The 20,103-nt window shown below is 40.7% G+C and overlaps 1 protein-coding gene across 4 annotated transcripts in view; it reads right to left on the bottom strand.

Annotated features, from left to right (window-relative positions):
• The window catches only part of TOX2 (TOX high mobility group box family member 2), a 297,642-nt gene that overhangs the window by 183,894 nt on the left and 93,645 nt on the right, over positions 1-20,103 (bottom strand). The gene's annotated exons all lie outside the window — the stretch shown is intronic.

Raw genomic sequence — 20,103 nt, 5'->3', positions numbered from 1 at the left:
TGGCCAGGTCAGTCCATAGCAACAGATATTGTTAGCAAACTGGATTAAGTTGGTGATGTGTACTCCTGGAAACCTTTGCATCCTGTCTTTCAAAAAACAAGTCCATGAGTAGTGTCAGACTGTGAACCTGATCCTTCACTCTGTTCAGAACAGGTTGTAAATGGAACAGGTTGTAAATGGAACCCTGGATCAACTTTACCTTTGATCAGCACATGAGAGCTATAATAACAGTAAACACCTTTGCTGAGTTACTTCAGTCTAAACACATTGAAAGTGATATGCTTAAACTGGAGTAACTCTGCAAAGGATTGCTCTGTATAGTCTATAGGATGCCATGGAGGGAAGGCAGCATGGTATAGCCTGATCTTGTCAGATCTCAGAAACTAAGCAGGGTTGATACTTGGATGGGGAACAACCAAGGAAGACTCTGCAGAGGAAGGCCATGGCAATCCACTTCTGCTTTACACTTGCTTTCTCACTTGCCTTGAATGCACTGGGGTCAACGTAAGTTGGGTGCAACTTGACAGCACTTTACAAATACATAGGATGACATAGGCTTCCTTTTTGTTTCCACTGCCTCCCTAAAACCTGATGGAGATAGTTTGCCATCAACAATTTGAGGGACTGTATTCTAAATCTGGGAAGGACCTCTCCTAGTAGTTTCATGCAGATGCTGAATAGCATGGGAGACAAGATGAAATCTTGCAAGACCCTACAGGCCAAGGGTCCAATAGATGTCCTTTTGTGCTTGTTTTTATATTGTTATTGATGTTATTGTCGGGGGGAGTATCTTGAAATGTGTGAAGACTGTGCTGTGAATTGCCTTGAATTTTTTTTTTTTTTGCAGAATGTGCAATTCAAATATAAATAAATTCAAATAAATTTCTGAAACAGCAAGTGTTGCCTGTTCCATGACATAGCATGGGATTATATAAGATTGTCTAAAAAGTTGTTCCTTACCATGTCGAAACATTAACAAGGAGATACACTGGTGTGACACCTCCGGAGGCTCATTCCAGCACCTTGGGGATATGTCTGAGAAGGACACACACACACAGGATTGGTAGTCATGACATGCTTTGGTAATATCTTTATCAAGGGAAATTATACACATTATACACATAACACCTTCATAAACCTGTAGTATGGAGTACTGTTGAGCAGATTTATGAAGCTGTTTTATGTATAATTTCCCTTGATATATATATTACCCAAAAGCATCAAGAACACCATACTTCTTAACAGTTCTTATAATGTGTGATCTTCCATCATTTTATCAGGTCTTCCAAACTGAAGGCAGTGGCTTCCTTTATTGAATCAATCCATCTCATATTGGGTCTCCCTCTATTCCTACTGTCTTCAACTTTTTCTAGCATTATTGTCTTTTCCAATTAAATAGTGTATATATGCACTATTTAAAAAGTGTGTGGTTCTCACAAATCACAGAGAAGAAATTAGCAGAAGACAATGTGTTTTCACTACTACTATAATGCATGAAGTGGCCTCCCGTAAAGCACTTCCTTATGTAATTCTATGTTGCTGCATCCTTGTTTGACTAAATAAGGAAGGCAAGGTACTCTCATTTCTGCATCTTCTGTGAGATCAATATTCCCATGAAGACAGAGTCAAAGTATCCTCTGGGTGCCACAAGCTTTAGACCCCAAACTAGCATACTGCTGAAGCCATCTTGTTTCTCAGTGCACTATGTCCTTTGTGCATCCTACATCTTTTTACACACCTTATTATTCCAAAGCTATCATAGGTTCTGAATGCATTTTGCAATTGAGATGCTGGCATAATTTGGTGCTTAGTTCTAAGTGCGGCAGGTAACCCATTTCAACAATATGGTGCCCGTCTGCCTGCAGTCCAGTTTTATTTTATATACAAACATCTATTGACATCTTATTGCAATTCATATCAAATTGGATTTTTCAAGAGAAAGAGCACACTGAATCTGCCAAAACATTTACAGAGCATCGTATAACCTGCAGTGCCAAGAAAAAGCTTTGCCTGGTTTGCAACAATACATAGTATTCGCTAGTATCCTCATTAGGTCCTAATTATGCTATTATTTATTTTTACATTATTGGTTGTTTACCAAATACAGTTCCATTGTAATGGCCAATGCTTCATAACTAGCAAAACTATTGTGATTATAAAATGAGAGCCCCAAATGCTATTTATTAACAGATAAACCTTGTATAACCCTGCATGAGGACATTTAATAGCAAGAACACTACTTCAAAATCCCATTTTAAATAAGTCACCCAGACAGCTGTGCCTTTATAAAACACATTACAGCAGCATTCAGAGCCCATATGGCTCAGGGATATATACAAATTATACAATTTCTGCCATCTGATCAAATGAGAGGGACATTTTGACCCCAGAAATGAGTCAAATGCAAGTTGTAATTCAGCACCCAACAGAGGACATGGTGGTAATGCATCTTGACATCTGATCAAGCAACCTGACCATTTGACCCTATTCTCAGCCCCCAAGAGTGGTAAAATACTGTATGTTTTGTGGCTTCCTACAGACTAAAATGCATAGAAAGTGATGGTACGAGATACAGGGATACACATGTAGATTTAGACATAAGCATCCAGAATACAAATATGCACATAAAAATGCAAAAACAAAAGAAGAGATTTCTGGTACTTTAAAGTTTGTTTTTTTAAAAAACTACAAGCCTCTTCATCAGCTGCAAAAACAAACAATTATTTAATTCTCCTTAAAGCCTCATCTGCCTGGTTTAGCTGTCACTGACATTTGTATTTGGTATGGAAGCCTCACCAAACCATTTTGCTCTTATCGCTGCTTCAAGGAGGTAAAGAAATGAATGCAGAATCACCTCCACAAACACTTCTGCTGGCACTTTTTACTGATTTGGTTGATTGATTGATTGATTGGCTGACTGATTGTATTGGTTAGTCAACTGGGCTTCTATGGTTGGATACAACCAGTTCTTCTGCTAGTGAAAAATTAAGCAGGGATCTCCTCTGACCATTAACAAAAGCTATGCTGGAGACAGTGGGAACTGCATGGGTGCTTCATCCAGTGAAGCTGATGGGCAGTAGATTCAGGACAGACAAAAGGAAGTATTACTTTACAAAAGTGATTAAGAATTCACTGCCTGGTGACGTAGTGATGACCACAGGCACTGACAGCTTTAAAAGGGGGATTAGACAGAGTCATGAAGGTCTATCAGAGGCTACCAGCCGTGATGACTAAAGGGAACCTCCACATTTAGAGGCAGTGAACCTTTGAATACCAGTGCCAGCAGGAAACTTCAGAAGGCCTCAGCCTCTATGCTGTTTTCTGGCCTTCTGTGTAAGACAGAATGCTGTACCAGATGGGCCACTGGTCTGATCCAGCAGGATCCTTGTCATGTTCTCATGTATGTTCTTATGTTGTAGTAAGGAGGAGAATTGGGTGAGATTGCGTGAAAAAGCTGGTGAGATCCAACATACAGTCCACCCCGTCCAAGGTTCCAAAGGTACCAGCACATGATGTGTTAAGTATTTCTCCTAATCTGTTTCCATTGCCTTCCGGGGAATAAGGGTGCTCTTTAAGGGGGAGCTCCCCAACTACTACTAGGTACTAGATCCTGAGGAGTTAGCCGTGTTAGTCTGTAGTAGCAAAATCAAAAAGAGTCCACCTTTAAGACTAACCAATTTTATTATAGCATAAGCTTTCGAGAATCAAGTTCTCTTCATCAGATGCCTGATCAAAACTGGGCAGATACCAGGACATTCCACCAAAGACTTAAAGGTCGCTGTGGTTCAACAGAAACCTTTCAAAAACAAAATCCAATGGGAGGCTGCTGAATTGGAATTCATATGCAAATTTGACTCTGTCAAGCGGGGACTGAATAGAGACTATGAATGGTTATCACATTACCACAGGTAACAGATTCTCTTTACAGAGGCGTGATCTGGGGGAGCCCAGTGACACCTGGTGTGGGCTTTCGGGGACCACAGTTCTCTTTGTCAGATGCAACTGGCAGGGAGAGCTGTGGTTACCGAAGGCTTATACTACATAGGAATTGGACACCTTCACTGCTACAAACTGACTGCACACCAAAAGGAGATGTTTACATTTCCAAGCAAAGGAATGTTTTGATTGCCTCTATGCTAATTGCATTCTGCCTTCTTGTGATTTATGCCCCCTCCCTTTTCTCTCTCTTTCCCCCTCCTCTTCTGTATCTGCCCAGTTTTGATCAGGCATCTGATGAAGAGAACTTGATTCTCGAAAGCTTATGCTATAATAAAATTGGTTAGTCTTAAAGGTGCTACTGGACTCTTTTTGATTTTACTACTAGGTAGTATTCTTAATCAGTAAGTCTCTCCATTCCCAACTCACAGCAGCAGAAATGACTACCTACTGCTACCTGTTGTGATTGCTGACTCATTCTTGGCCGATTGCGCGCAAGTAAACAGAAATAAGCAAAATATCAGCGCCTAGAAAAAGGCACATTTACAAAAATAGCAAGGCTGTCACTTATTTCAAACACTTCTACTATGAAAAAATGTTTCCAATTTTAAATTGCTAGGATAATTTTCTGAAAAGATCTACCAATCACAACCACCATGTTTCTAGTTCTACATACAGTGAACATTGGTTTTAAAACCACTGAGAATGTAGAATTTTCAAAGTTCAGCACAAACACTACTGGAATGCTGCTTGGAAAATAACTGTGTTTTGCCTAACAATCGCTCTGTGTATCTGTTCAAATTTGGTCTGAAACACCTCTCCAGTGGTACATATCATTTTTACATGACTGCAATTTCCTTGGTTTCAATTCTTTCAGCCTTGATTTATACAATGAGACAGACAGGGAACAAGAGAGTGGGAGGAAACTGGGCCCCTTGTTTATCATAGTGGAAACTATCACAGAAATACAATCACACATCCGCTCATTTCAATAGCTATAACACAAGAGGAGTTTAGGGTATACCGTGCTGATTTTTTCCTAGCATGGAAAGGACTTAGCAATCACCTTAAACAGACCAAATGTTCTATTGGATCCTTGGATCCTTGGATCCAAAACACATTTCACTCCTTGTATGGACATCATACAAGCCTACAAAACATTTTGAGAATTAGCCAATTCACATATTCAACATACCTCGACATTTCATTCCAAGCACTTAATGTTTTAACACTCAAACCTAAAGCAACGAGATCAAAATACATTCAGGTAAGTTTCACTTGCTCAAACATATTCTTTGCCAAACTTTCTAGTGAAAAGATTCTGTTAATCAAAACACTCTCATCAGATTATTTGTCATTGACTTTTCATTCACTATACCAGTGGTGTAGTGGTCAGAGTGTTAAATAACAACTAGGGCAATCCATGTTCAAAAATTCCCCACTTTGCCATGAACCTCACTGAGTAGCTTGGGGCCACTCACTCTCCCCCAATCAGTCTAGCCTGCCTCACAGGAGTGTTACTAGAATAAAATGGTGGGAAGAGGTTATGGACATTACTTAGAACCTTGAAGAACTGGTGGAATGAAAATCCAACAAAGAAATAAATTGCGCCCACACTATGATTTGAAGCTGAAATGTAAAATGATCCGGCCCTGACCATAGTTTCATGGAAGATCACCTGGGAACCATATATATACCATTATGACAACAGATTATAAATGTACTGAATAAATAATTGTGAACTGGTTTATCAACAAAGGTAGTAAAAATATAAAAATACACAAGAGACTGACATATCAATGATTCAGTGGAAAAACACTGTATGAACTCTCCATAATCCTGAATCAATGACTGAGGTCTGCCACTTCTTTCCAGCCATGTATTCTTGTTCTGCTCTCTCAATTGTTTAATTATTCTTCCCACCCCACCCTCCTTTTTTGGTGTGTAGGGGGGAGAATTTTAGTCAAGGTGGAAAAGAAGGATGGGAGAGGTTATATTTCATTAAGAGAGCAATACCTAATGTTACAATTTCTAGATTGTTTTTATTTGAAATGACTACTGCAGAGCATGTAAGAACATTGGTAATAGGTACATTATTTAGATCCTTGTCTGTGTGTGTGTGTGTGTGTGTGTGCATGTGCGTGTGCGTGTGTGTGAGACAGAGAGAGAGAGAGAGAGAGAGAGAGAGAATTGATTAGGGTGAAGACTGATGCCCTGCCAACTTTATTAGACACAATAGATCCCTCACTCATCTCTGGGGTCAAATGGCCATGGCTGTTTGATCACATGTCAAGTTCCATTAATACCGATGCCCCTTTTGGGGATTACATTACGTTTTGCATTTGACTCATTGTGAGGGTCAAATGCCCTTCTGATTTGATTGAACAACAGGAATTATTTTCATGCAGCAGTTGTGTGCTGCTTTGACTGAGAGTCCGTCAGCATTTCTATTATACTATATGCCTTTGGTGTTCATAGGATTATTTCTCCATTCAGGCAGTTTTTGGCAACAGAGGTAGATGTCTATTCCAGAACCCCATCTTTTAAAATAAGTTCAGTGGGAATGGATGATTAGTTTTCTTGCAACCTGGTTTTAAGTAAGTTTACTTAAGTATAAATTCTACTTCTTTCGATGGACCTTGCTTCCAAGGGGCTGTTTTTATATTACTGCCTAATTTTATATTTTTAAACCAATGTTTTATGCATTATTGGCAAATGAATTATACTATCCATGGGAGGGAATTAAAAAGATGGCAGAAGGTGCATTGTCAGAATGCATGAATTTTCACTGAGGATTTCTCACAAACCTAGGATAACTTTAAGATCAGCAAAACTAGCTATTCCCTTCTGCATCATATAGGATATCGCATGCCATGCTGATGGGGACCACACTGGCTAGATTGCATTTGATGTGTATCAGATGCTAATACCTGTTTGTATGACACTGTTCAGTTTCTGATGCAACATCAGGATCCAAATACACAGCAACAGTGCATTTGATGTTGGCATCTACTCATGAAACAGGCATATACAGTACTGTATCATATGTACTGATCCTGATGAAGACTCCGGTGTCTATTTGCAGATCACCCATACTGGATCAGGACAAGGCAATGCAATACATTTACAACTTGTTTATAACTATTCCATAAAGAGGAAAATTATTCAGTTACTCAAAACATTCTGCTTTGAAAAGAAAACAATTTCCAACGAGCAAGAATTTGCAAAGGTTTAAAACATGAAGAAATATCACATATATGATTAGCTGAACAAATATCTTGGTGGTGCTGTGCAGAAGAAATCTTTTTAACTCCCTTTAATTATGCCTGGAAAACTTAGCACATCATTACTGAACATCAGAGGTGTCATTTTATTTAGTTCTCCAGCATATTTTATGTTATGTTGATGGGCAATGCCTGGCACAAGATGGCAAAAATACAATACATTGATGATGAACTACTGTATTCTAGAGAGTAAGAGTTAGCAATGTGTTAAAGCCCCCTGGGAAGGCAGAGTGATATTCCAGTGTGTACTGCAGAGTCATATCTGTCATGATTATTTACTTCCCTCTCAAAATGAGATTCTGAAGATGTTTTCCTGACGTTTTAATGCACTTAATGCAAGGTTAAGCAAGGTTCAGCAAACAATAAATAATATCCAGAGCACTCATTTTAATACAAATATTTGTGATATTAACAGTGATGTTATGACCAATGCAATAAAAGGCTCTTTGGTAAATAAACAGTAATGTCAAAGTAAATAACAGCAAGATTAGAAAATAACAAGGGTAAGAAGAACAGGGAACACAAATTTTATCATACATTGCTGCTATTACAATAAAAGGAAATTTTGTTTTGTTTCGTTGGGGAAAGGTGAAGCAAAATTTAAACAATTATATATATTAAAAAAATGATATCGCTATTCCTGTTAAAGAAAAATTATATTCAAAGGAAGTTAAGGAAAGAAAATCAAACATGCTTGGTCTTAATTCATATGTGAAATCAGCAGCATGGTTGCTAAGGCTGCCTGGTTGCAACCCCACACCTTTAAATTCCCCAGTGCAGCAGAAGACAAAGAAGTTGTGACTTCTCCCATCTCTTCCCCCCACCCAGGCCTGTCATCTTCTTTGCCCTCCATCACCTGGGTACAGCACTTGTATTCTTGCTCGTTTCAGAAATATCAGGGGGTACAGATGGAAAAGCCCACCGCTGCATCACCTCCAGAGGCTCTGGGAAATGTAAAGGTTAGTGGGGGAAATCTTCAGACAGCAACACCTATCAGTGGTTGCCTCTTCAACAGTTGCAATACTATCTCATAAACTGTTCATGGAAAATAGCTCCCGTACATGACTGCAGCAATATTAATCATATCACTACAAGTCCACTTGTTCCAATGGCAAACTTGAACTTTGCACTGTTTTTGCTGGGGAAAATAAAGCAAAATCAAAACAACTACACAAAGAGTTTGTTACGCAGGAGCTGCACCCACAAAATTATGTTTTTTCAAGTAGCAATCATCCTACTGATCAAATATACTAACTGAACATAAATCAGGAGCTACACGAATTAAAGTTACCCGTATAACCTTATTTTCCATATAAATTATATAAGTGCAAGACCATTATATAATTCAGTGGATGGAACAAACCGTAGAACTGAAGCAACATAAACCAAGGGGCATAAATCAACTTGGAAATTCTGTGTGGAAGATTCATTTGTATTTCAGAGGGGCATCATCTATAAGAACCTCGCTGTCCAAGGTCTTCTAAAAGACAGATTTAGGTCTTTTCTACATGGGGCTTTTTGCTTGGCCCCATATAACTTCGATGTCTCCTCCGTGTCCTGTGTTCATGGTCAAAATACACCAATTAAGTCTCCAAAACTGCTTCCTGGTCCTTTTTGCATTCTCCACAGTGAAGGGCTGCATCTGCTGCAGAATTGCCCTTTCTCCGGGTTTTCTGTGGTTTTTCTCCTTGCACACATGTCCTGAGTTTTTTTTTAATAGCCAAGTTAAATGATAGCTTTTTTAAAGTGCAGAATAATTTCTCCAGAGTCAGCCCTGGCCTTGCCATTCACCTTTTGCCCTCCCCTTTATCCTCCTGCATCCTGATTGGCTGAGCAGCCATTTGTAACCACACCCTCCCCCCCATCACTCTCAGCTTTAACGTTGTTATTTTTTACATGTTCTGTGACCTCAGCAGTACATTTGCCCTCATACCAACACAAGATTGTGCAGGACTGTGTTGCGTTTCCTCTTTTTCTCTCTCCTGTTTTCTTCTTCTTTTTTATTATTTTAAAAACAACTTTGCAACACTGTTGTTTAAAAAGGGGGGGATCCTGCTTAATATTTAAAATTTTCCATGCGAAACACCTCAGCCAATCAAATAATTTCTTTGACACTTTGGAACTCGAAGCATAGAAGTAGACACAGCCTCTTCTATCTAATGTCCAGACTTTGCAAAGTTGCAAGATACGCTCAAAAAAGCAGACCAAAAGGCCATGCTGACTAAATTGCTGACATTCAACTTCCCCCAGAAAGCCAACAGAAGAGATAGGGCATTTTTAAAGTGCAGAAATAAAAACCAGACACCACTTTGGTTTGACTCCCTCAAATTCAGAATTATAGAACCTGAAAGCAGAGCCTATCCTTGCAGGCTGAATACCTAGAAAACCCGTTGTAAGTGTGCCATGTGGAAAAGGTAGGGTTACCAGGTCCCCCTCTATTCCCCCGGTGGAGGACTGGGATCCTGGCATTCACCCTCCACTGCGTCCAGCGTCCCTCCTCGCGTGCGCGCTCCCAGCGCATGTGATGATGTCACTTCCGGGAAGTGACATAATCACCAGGGCCAGCGCCAGAGTTTCTGGCACCTGAGGCCAGAGGGGGGCAACTTCAGGACTGCTCCTGCCCCCACATGCGCACCCGGACTGCGGGACGGCGGGCGGCTGGGCAGGAAGGCTGAGAGACTGCCGGCCCAGCCAGGCATGGTGGGTGGCTGGGGAGGCGCACGTCTGTTCTCCCAGCTCTCGCGCTGCCCTGGACACCTGCCACGCCTGGACCGCAGCTCCTGCTCCTGGCCGAGGGCATGTGTTGGCGGCAGCAGCAGCACGGGAGAGCTGGGAGGCTGCAGTAGCTGTGGGCCAGGCATGGCAGGCAGCTGGGGCAGTGCGTGGGCAGCTTCCCATCCCTCCCGGTCAGCCAACCGCATGCTGCCTCCGCCAACTCCACAGCATGCGCCCCCGGCCCCAGTGCCCCCTCCAGCGCCTCAGTGCTGGAGGCGATTACCAGGGTTGCCTCAATGAAGGCAGCGACCCTAGTCATCACTCAGGTCAAAGGGCAGCCAAAGTCCTGCGCTTGCCAAAGGGCTGAATCACCCCCCCCCACAGGCCCTATTTGGCCTGTTGCAGGCGCCACTGGGGGGGTGCCCCAGAGGGTGCCCTCCCCACTGGCCAGGTAAATGGGGTCAGGGGGGATGGTGTGTCAATCTAGAGTTTGATTCATGGCTTCCCAAACTGGGAAGCTTTGATTTATGCTCTATGCACAATGGGAGGGGGAAAATAATGCATCAGTCCAGTTAACAACCTGTTTGGTGCCCAATACAAACAAAACCGAGGTCTGTCATGACAATACGGCATAAAGAGAAGCAGGTGCTGCGACTGTAAGAGGGCAGGCCATCACTTCCAGAAGCATCTGGCAGCTGGCTGGGCCAGCAAGACCTTCAACAACTTGAGCAAGACAGTTCTTATGTTCTTACAGTTCACTAAAGTTCATCACAATTCTGTACAACTTCCAAAATAAAAAATGAGTATGTTTCTCCTCATACACCTCATACAATTTTCAGTTTATTTTAGTACATCTGTTTATCATTGTACTTTAAAAAATACTCTGAAAAAATTAGATATTAACAGGAATATATAACTGTGGGATGTTCCTAAAGATTTTTTTTTAATTTCAAAAGGAATCTTCAGACAGTAACACTACAACCTTTCCAAACACAGCAAAAAATGTTTCCACTGCCCCAAGGCATTTCAGTCTGGACACAAGAGATTAATGAAAAATAAACTCAAAATGCTTTATCATCTCAACAAAGCTGTTGTGTTGCTGTAACTATATAGTATGTTAAACATTTCTGCATGTAACTTTTCCTTAGCCAGCTATTCTTTTTCTCCCTTTTTGTCATTTTCTGTTTGCATATCTTAAACAATAAATTCTCTTTGAAACCCACAAATAATATTATCTTTCTTACTAACCTTGTAATTTTTTAAAACAGTAAATATTTCCCTGTGTCAAATTCTTCATGTTTACTATAAAATACTAAGCAACAATGTAAGCAACTATGTGCCAGCAGAGAATGGAGGAGCAAGAAAGGACTATTTGTGGTGCTGAGATGAAAAAAAGCCCCCACCTTGCCAAAACTCTATTACAATTAGCAAATAACATGCAAGGGCCTCTAAGTGGAGGCTCCAGATGCAATTGCTGGGTGCCATCCTGGAAGATGGTAGACTGATATGAGGCAGCCTGTAGCCAAACTCAAGCTGGCTTACCCAGCAACAACCAGACTACATAATGCCCCCTTTTAGTCAACATCCTCTTGACATTTGCCCTAAACATCTACCCTGATGTAAAACTGCCAGTAGTGATAATTTGGCACAGTATCACTATGAGGAAAAAGAGAGGAGGAACCCTCCGAAGAACCAAATCACTTATACCCTTATTAACAGGAAGGTTATTTTGAACTCTAAGCAATACTGTGCTCAAACACTTCCGTTCTTTAACAGGATGGGACACTCGCATAGAAGAGACAGCTCTGCAGAGTATCTTCCAACCTACAAAAGCCCTTTAGCGTATGCCTTCTTTCTTCTGTCTCTTCATAACACTGGAACAACATATCTCCTTAAAAACCCTTTTCTCCTGGCTATAAAAATAATGGAGACAAGAGATGAAGCTATGTATATCAAGCCCCTTGAAGAATAAGCTTAAAGTGGATCTTTAATTATCTAGGGAAAAATTACTTGACTAACAGATTTTGAATTAAGACTACAGCTGACCTTCTTAAAGACAGTTTTTGCCTCTAACATAACCCCCCCAAAGATGTTTATACCAGAACTTAGCAAGTTCTGACCCACTCTCTTTCATCTAGAACTAGTGTTGTACGATATATTGAAGAAAAAGTTGTTGTTTCAGAATACTCTTAATTATAACAAGTGGGGACCCACAAGAACTTGCGGGGTAGTTCTCATTTCTCCCTCCCTCACCATATCCTCTGTCACTTCCCTGCCCTCATAGCCTCTTCCCCTTTTCTTACTTCTTTCTCTCCTTCCCACCCACCTTTGTCTGCCCCCCGCCCCGTTCATCACCTTCCCCTCCCACCCGGAGCAGCTTCTACCCTAAGGTCCAGTTGTCAATTGCCAGCTGAGCCAGGCCCAGTTCTGTCATAGGGAATTTGCAAGGACTTGGGGGGGGGGTAGTTCCTCCTACATCCCCTTCCCCACACTATTTACTCTTTCCATTCTCCTGGCAGCCTCCATATGCTCACCTTTCCCCATGTCATTCTCTCCTTCAAACCTACTAAACAACTTACCTTTTATCTGCCCCCCCATCTTCACCTATATTTCTTAATTTACTTCATTTATATACTGCCTTTCACCATAATAGGAACCCAAAGCAACTTACATCATTCTCCTTACCTTCATATTATTCAACAATCCTGATATGTAGGTTAGGCTGTGTATGTGCCTGGATCAAAGTCATCCAGTGAGCTTCCACAACAGAGTGCTGATTTCAATTTGGGTCTCCCAGATTCACCTCTGAAAGTCTAACCACTACACTGGCTTTGGGAGGGGGCTACTGTTAAACAGTAGCAAGCAGTCAAGCGTGCGTGAGTCATACAAGTCATGTGGCATCAAATTGCCCGGTAGGTGCTTCTGGGCTTTGCCCCAACGAGTCCTCTTTCTCAAAGGCCAAAACAGCCCTGGAAAGGGCCTTGCCCCTCCCCCTGCCTTTTACTGGCAGAAACCAAGCCTAGAATACTGGCAAAATTCTTATGGTTGCTGAGCAACACCTATTTAGGGAATCTAGTTAAAGCTATAGGCACTCCTTTTATCATTTTGGGTTTTTTTAAAACCTGGCAATGTATTTTTTTTTAAAAAAAATAGATTTCAGATTTTACTGCAAACCTGGGGCATTTTTCAGGTGTGTAGGAAAATCTGTCTTGGCCATTCATGGGTCCAATCTTCTGATCTAAATATCCTCAGATCAGGGCCACTTGACTGTTAGTATATAAGATACTCAAGAAAACATAGTCAAAATGATAACAACTAATAATGAACTTTGTTTGGGAGGTTTATACCACACTTTTCTCCCCAATGGTGACTCAAAGCAGCTTATAACAATCTTCATCCTCTTATATTATTTTCATAACAACAACTCTGTAATGTGGGTTAGGCTGAGAGAGGGGGAGAGACTGGTCCAAGGTCACCCAGAAAACTTCCGTGGCAGAGTGGAACTTCAGACTTGGGTCTTCCAGACCCTTGTCTGACACTCTGAACACTACATCCATGTGGGATCTTGCTAGCCACAATAATTCAAGATCTTAACAAGCCTAACTGTTCAGAGAATCAGACTGTACCACCATGTAAGTATGACAGATTAATAAACTGATTTAATAATGTAAATAAGAGTATGTGGGAAAATGAAGAACTGCATTAAACAAAATAGTTTACCCAAGTACGTGCTGAACAGAAGGCAAGCTAATGAAAATTAAGAATAACTGTGGACTAGTTATCCTATGTGGACTGATACTTAGATGGGAACCATCAAGGAATATTCTGCAGAGCAAAACAATGGCAAGCCACCTCTGCTTCTCACTGGCCTAGAAAACCCCTTGCTGGGGTCACCATAAGTCAGTTGCAACTTTACAACACGCACATACATACATAGTTTTCCTATGTACAATGTGCAGAGCATGGGCTAAGTCTGTCTGAGGTCAGGATAACCCTCACCTCCAGCATGCTATGTCAGTATCCAGCAGTTTTGGCTTTCTAAGCCACTCCTGTCTAGACCGCCAACACCCAGGCTTCTTTTGGCCTTATGCCGGGACCTGGTTGGTACATGGCAGCTAAATGCTTCAATGAGAAGCATTGGGGGGGGGGTGCTTGCTTTCTTTTGAAAGAATACTAAGTCCATGGCTAAATACACATAGAAAACACTGGCAAGCAACTGCCAAGGCATCTTGATTAAGGAAGAGAGAGTAATACTAGCCTCTGATTCTGGGTGGCATCCTTCAACATTAACATTATGCCTCATATCTGGAATAAGTATTTTTAAAAATTCTTATCTGGATCCTGAGGGTTTTTTACTTCTAAAAATGGCTTAGAATGCTGCAGAAAGAGTACAATGCAATTTGACAATCTAGTTGTCCAGATGCAAAAATAGCTTTGAAAATGAACATGGGAAAAGATGGGCACAAGGAGGGTAGTTTTTTCCTCCATGTGCAGTAGGCATGTTCAAGGGGCTAATTTGGGGGGAAGAGAACTGGAAAAAGCATAAAAGGTATACTTTTCTCTCAGCCTCTTTAATTTGCCGTCCCAATTACATTAAGAAATCCATTGCTAAAAGAGGATAAAGAATTAATTCTCAGTAGGATCGTTACTGCACGAATCATTTTGTCTGATATTAGAAGCCTCAGAAGTGCTTGTCTTAGGTAGAGTGGCTAACCAAATTACGATACATTGCTGTGCTGGCTAAATTAGCATCTTAATAAAAGGCTAGAGAAGGGAGCCAGAAGGGAGCTGATGGTGTTTACATTTGAAGAGGAGGAGAATCTGTTTCTGGGACAAGATCAAGTATGTCTTAATTAATTATTGAATTATTGTTCCTATGTGCATATATTGTCAGGTACATTGGGGAATAATAAATTATGATGACATCTATATTTAGAATTTTTTCCAGATGCTGGATATCTTCTTTCGACCTTCATACGGACAGAAGTGTTGCCAGGAGGTGGTGGAAGACAGAGAGGACCTATACAGGTCCTGTCACGTGCCCTCTCCATTTCTGACACCAGGTTTGGGGACAGGGAAAAGAGAAGTGGTAAGAGCAGCAAGGAAAGCTCTTAGCAGAACAGTAGCATTTTGAGTACTGTGCACACAGCTCAGACACTAGAGAAATCCGACCCTCATTCATATGATGCTTGAGAAGTTTAAACTTAGCAAATTCACTTTTTAAGTCCATCAACTCTCAAAATGTAGCTTGCTCATTACTAGTTAAGCATATGGGTTGTACTCTTCTGTAACATTCAAAAAAGAACACATACACACAGGTGTTTACTTCTCAACACATCCAGTGTAGGCATCTCTTCCTTTTTGGAATATTACAGAAGAAGCATGAGAAGTAAGCATGCTTCCTCTTTCAGTGCTTACTGCAGTACAACAAAGCAACACTACTACAGAAGCAGTCCAGGGCTTTTTTTCAGGAGGAACGCAGTGGAACGGAGTTCCGGCACCTCTCGTGTCTGGTGGCCCCACCCCCTGATCTCCAGACAGAGATCATTTCCCCTGGAGGAAATGGCTATTTTGTAAGGGGGCCTGTGTGTTTCTCCCTCATTTCCCTCTTGAGAGTTCCACCACCTCTTTTCCCAGAAAAAAAGCCCAGAGAAGCACATTTGTGTAGCAACCACTTGTGTGATTTTGCTGACACCAGAAAAAAATCTTATTTGACTTGGAGGCTTTTAGTCACATGCAACTATGAAACAGAAATTGCAGTGGCTTCCATGGTGAATCCATCTGGCTCCCTTTTATAATTATGGGACCCATGAGCAGCAGCTGAGAGCCAAGCTACAGGTGATGAATTACACTTGCCTGGCAAGTGAACAGACTCACGTGTATTCCTCCCTGTTCACTTGCGCTCCACTTCATCAAGTGGAGCACAAGTGAATGGCATTGAACAGGGAGAAATACACGTGAGTCTGTTCACTTGCCAGGCAAGTGTAATTCGTCACTTGTAGCTTGGCTCTTAGACAGCCATTGGCAACAGCACTGCAGTGCAATCTTACATTTCCTTTGACAATTTTTAGACTTGGATCCCAATATAAAATGTATATTTTTAAAAGGGAACAGGTCTATGCCACTGCGTATGGAATGTATTATCTGTTTGTACTGAATGTACTGTTTACTGTATGTACTTCTTTCATTGAAGTTTTCTACATCCATAATACCATTTTCTGCACTGTACAACATATCATGTCAAATACTTTCTTGCATTGTTTCTAACTTTTGTAATTCTAATCTTACTGCAGTGCTTATTAGATGTCTCATGCTATTTGACTGCATTGATTTACACCATGAAATCTGTCTCTCTTGAATTTCAATAACAGATAAAGAAAGCAAGTTAATAAATATATAAGCATACATATCTGTGCATCACATGCCTCCTCTTTAAAGTAAGACATGTGCCAAGTGGGAAAAGCATGGGCTCAATGTATGTGCATTTTACATTAGAAAGTGGTAAGGTATACACATTGGTCACATGTATTTTGTACATGGGCACGCAACTGCATAGAGTATCAGAAGAAGGAGTTATGATCTACCACAGAGTAACAGCTACTACTTCTGGGTAGGTATTTCAATCTCAGTCTCACACTTATCCATTTTATATTCAGCACACTACATGAGTCATGCTGCCCCATGGACTGGGATTCTTTGACCTTTCTTGATGCATTAGTATGTAAAATTATTTCTCACTTTTTTCAACAAAGAATACTCAGGGCATCTAACTGTTTTCATTATTCATGCTCTATTAATAATACACTTTGAGCCTCATTCAGAGGTGTACTAGAAAACTTCTGTTCTCAGTGACTTAAGCAGTTTCAGTTCACATGCTAATGAAGTTCTATTATTTGGCATGACCTTGATAAGCAACAGCACAAACAGCTCACTCGCTCTATCAAGCCTAGAGTTTAGACATTTAGTATTTCTCTGGATCAGACTTCTTGAGTGGAAACATTAAGAATTCTTATAAAACCCACATAGTAATGGACACAAATTCTCAGCCTCACACTTAACACCCACTCATCTATAACCACCATGATCAGGTGTACAGCATAACTGGTATCCTGTTCCAGGCTTCTATGAGGATAAAATATAGACACAGCTGAAGGTGGTAGGACTTGTGATAATGGTTAAAGAAAAATAAATAACAGGAGGGATGTCCCTCTGTCCTTGTATCAAAAGAACAGGCAATAGGAATAGATCTTCCCAACAATTTGTTCGGTCAGCATTCATATATTCCTCCACTGGAGGTCCCTTCTACTGATGCCAGGTGACTTCTGTCACCACCAAGTCACACCAGAGGAATGTGCAAGCACTGATAAAACAAAATTGTAGGATTTTAAAATAAATGGACAACATAAGCAAAACTTTTCTGATCCTTCTTTTCATGGTGACAAAGTGCTCAGACCAAAAACAGTGCTGGGAAGTTTGACGAAACAATCAGAGTGTACCTCTCTGAATATGCGAAAGAGATTGAAGGGGTGCCTTGCCCAGCACAGTGATCAACGCCGCCCACACCTTGGATGCCAGTATTCATTTTGAAAAATTACAGAACCAGCTTTTTAACAGTAGCGGACTTTGAAGAAGAATTTAAAGTGAATAGAGAAAGAAATGAACCAAGGAACCGATGAAACTGCTCCTTGGCCTCTCCATATCCTTTGAACGACAACAGAAAAAGCTGCTGATGGACTGGTTTCTAACTAGTTTGTAGTTTCATCCAGAATGTAAGAAGTTCTTTTCTTTCAACATCCATTCCTTTTTGTTTTGCATTTTTAATCTAGTTGGGACTGTGAGCTTGTAGACTGGGATCTGCACAATGACCACTGTAGTTTAGCTGCTTTTACAAATACAGTAACTATTCAATTCTTGTTCGGTGGCAACTGGTGAAATGGAGTAGTCAGTGATGAACCATTTTTAAGAAGGACAAAATAAAAGCCCCCCCCCCAAAGCTGAAGGGGGCCTATACTCTTTAACTTGCCTGACTTCCATATTAATGGCTCCCTTATGCATACAAACACTGAAGTTAGATGGGAAAAAAATTCAAGCAAGTACAAGGTAAGTAATACAGATTTTATTCTACTTGTTAATTAATTACTTGTTTTATGACTTTACAATTAACAGTGAGCATTTTTCTTTCCCCTCGGAAAGCTAGACTTTTCTTTTGGCAGCAGTTATGGTTTCCTCCCTCTGTAGAAACCTTGAGACTGGATGTATGTCTCACTCCCCCATATCTGACAAGCTCATGTATTGTACTTCTGAGGGTGAACATCCGTTTTTCTTCTTGTCTTTGCTTTAACACTCATTTTACATCATAGTCAATCTCTGATCTACATTTGAAGCGAACATTTCACTTAAGTATTCAGATATATGGACAAGACAAGGTGCCTGCCACAGCAGTCACAGTAGCAAGAACAGATTGCAACCTTGCCCCAGAAAGCAGTTATCAGCTTGGGGGGGGGGGCGGAGGGGATTACAATATTCTGTGCCCAGATATAAATCTTTGTGTAGGATTTTGTTCTACAATGTTTACTGTTATTCTACAGCACTGTCTGGTCAAAATTAAAGTATCACAATATCTAACAATAATCCTACTGACCCTTGTGTAATTTACAAAATAAATCACTCACAGAAAAGGCTGACGTCTCTACACACTGAAGGGACTTCCCAGGTATGCAGAATTGAACTAAAAAGGGGGGGGACAAAAGAATTATATGAAAAACAGCCTGATGAGACTGAAATATGCTCTGGAAGGGACAGTATGTTGCAAGTAAGATAGATCAGTTACGGGACAAGAAGGGATGGGAGAAGAAATTAGCCTGCTGTATCCCTTGAGAGCTTCAAGAATACTGGAGGGGGGATTTGGGCAGGTGCGAAGATTTCAAAGCTGTTTTGCCCTCTTGCAATTCTTCAAAAGTCCTGGCTTCTATGTCTGTTACATTATATGAGTTGTGATTTGCACTCTTTTGTCAACACTCAGGCACCACTGAATTCCATTTATAAAGATAGCTGATCTGTAAATATCTGATTAACTTTTCTGTTCAGCTGGGCCAAACACCAAATGTATCTGGTCAAATGGCACACTTAGAGCAAGTTGGAGTAGACAGGTTTCTGCTGTGGTTTTGTGTGTGTGTGTGCGTGTACGCGCGTGAGCCATCAAGTCACCTCTAACTCCTGGTGACCCTATGAATGAAAGATCTCCAAGATGTCTTATCATTAACAAACTTGCTCAGATCCAACAAAATGGAGGACGTGGCTTCTTTTATTGAGTCAAGCCATCTCATTTGGGGTCTTCATCTTTTCCTACTGCCTTCAACTTTCCCTCGCATTACTGACTTTTCCAGGGAGTCTTGTCTTCTCATGATGTAACCAAAGTACAATAGCCTCAGTTTTGTCATTTTAGCTTCTAGGGAGAATTCAGGCTGGATGTGATCTAGAACCCACTTATTTGTCTTTTTGACTGTCCATGGTGTCTGCAGAACTCTCCTCCAGCACCATATTCCAATGAGTCAATTTTCTTCCTGTTAGCGTTCTTCACTGTCCAACTTCCACATCCATACATAGTAATGGTTATATATGCTGCTTCCCTAACCCATGAATCTTAATAGTAATCAAATCTAAATAACAATGTGACATATAACACATAGCTATAAATCTCCAGGAATAATTTTTTTCTGCTTTGGTGCTCCATATTTTCATCTGCACTGCTTTTCCAGAGTCAGGAGAGCAGTGGACAAAGACTTCACCCATAGGAAACATTGTTATCAAGAGTACGATACCCCAGGACAGAAGAGCATCATAAAAAGGTACAACGAAAATGTAGTTTCTAGAAAGCTGTCAGATCTTGAATCATTAATTTTAATCTCTACCGTAATTCAAAGCCAACAGTACATGAAAGATCAAGATGTGGGGAAAGAACTGTACAACATAAGACATAATACATCAGGCAAAAAGACCTTTCCTTCAGTAGGCACTGATGTTTCATAGAAAAGTAGATCTTTAAAAAAGGAAACTTTCATTGTTCTAATCAACAAACACTTTTCCACCACCACATTATAGGAGAGATCTATGATCAGATCTCCGGCATATTTTTATTTATTTAGAAAATTTGTATGCTTTCTCAATG

The sequence above is a fragment of the Eublepharis macularius genome, chromosome 5 (genome assembly GCF_028583425.1).
Source record: "Eublepharis macularius isolate TG4126 chromosome 5, MPM_Emac_v1.0, whole genome shotgun sequence".
Classification (NCBI taxonomy): Eukaryota; Metazoa; Chordata; class Lepidosauria; order Squamata; family Eublepharidae; genus Eublepharis; species Eublepharis macularius.
This window is presented reverse-complemented; position numbering and strand designations above follow the sequence as displayed.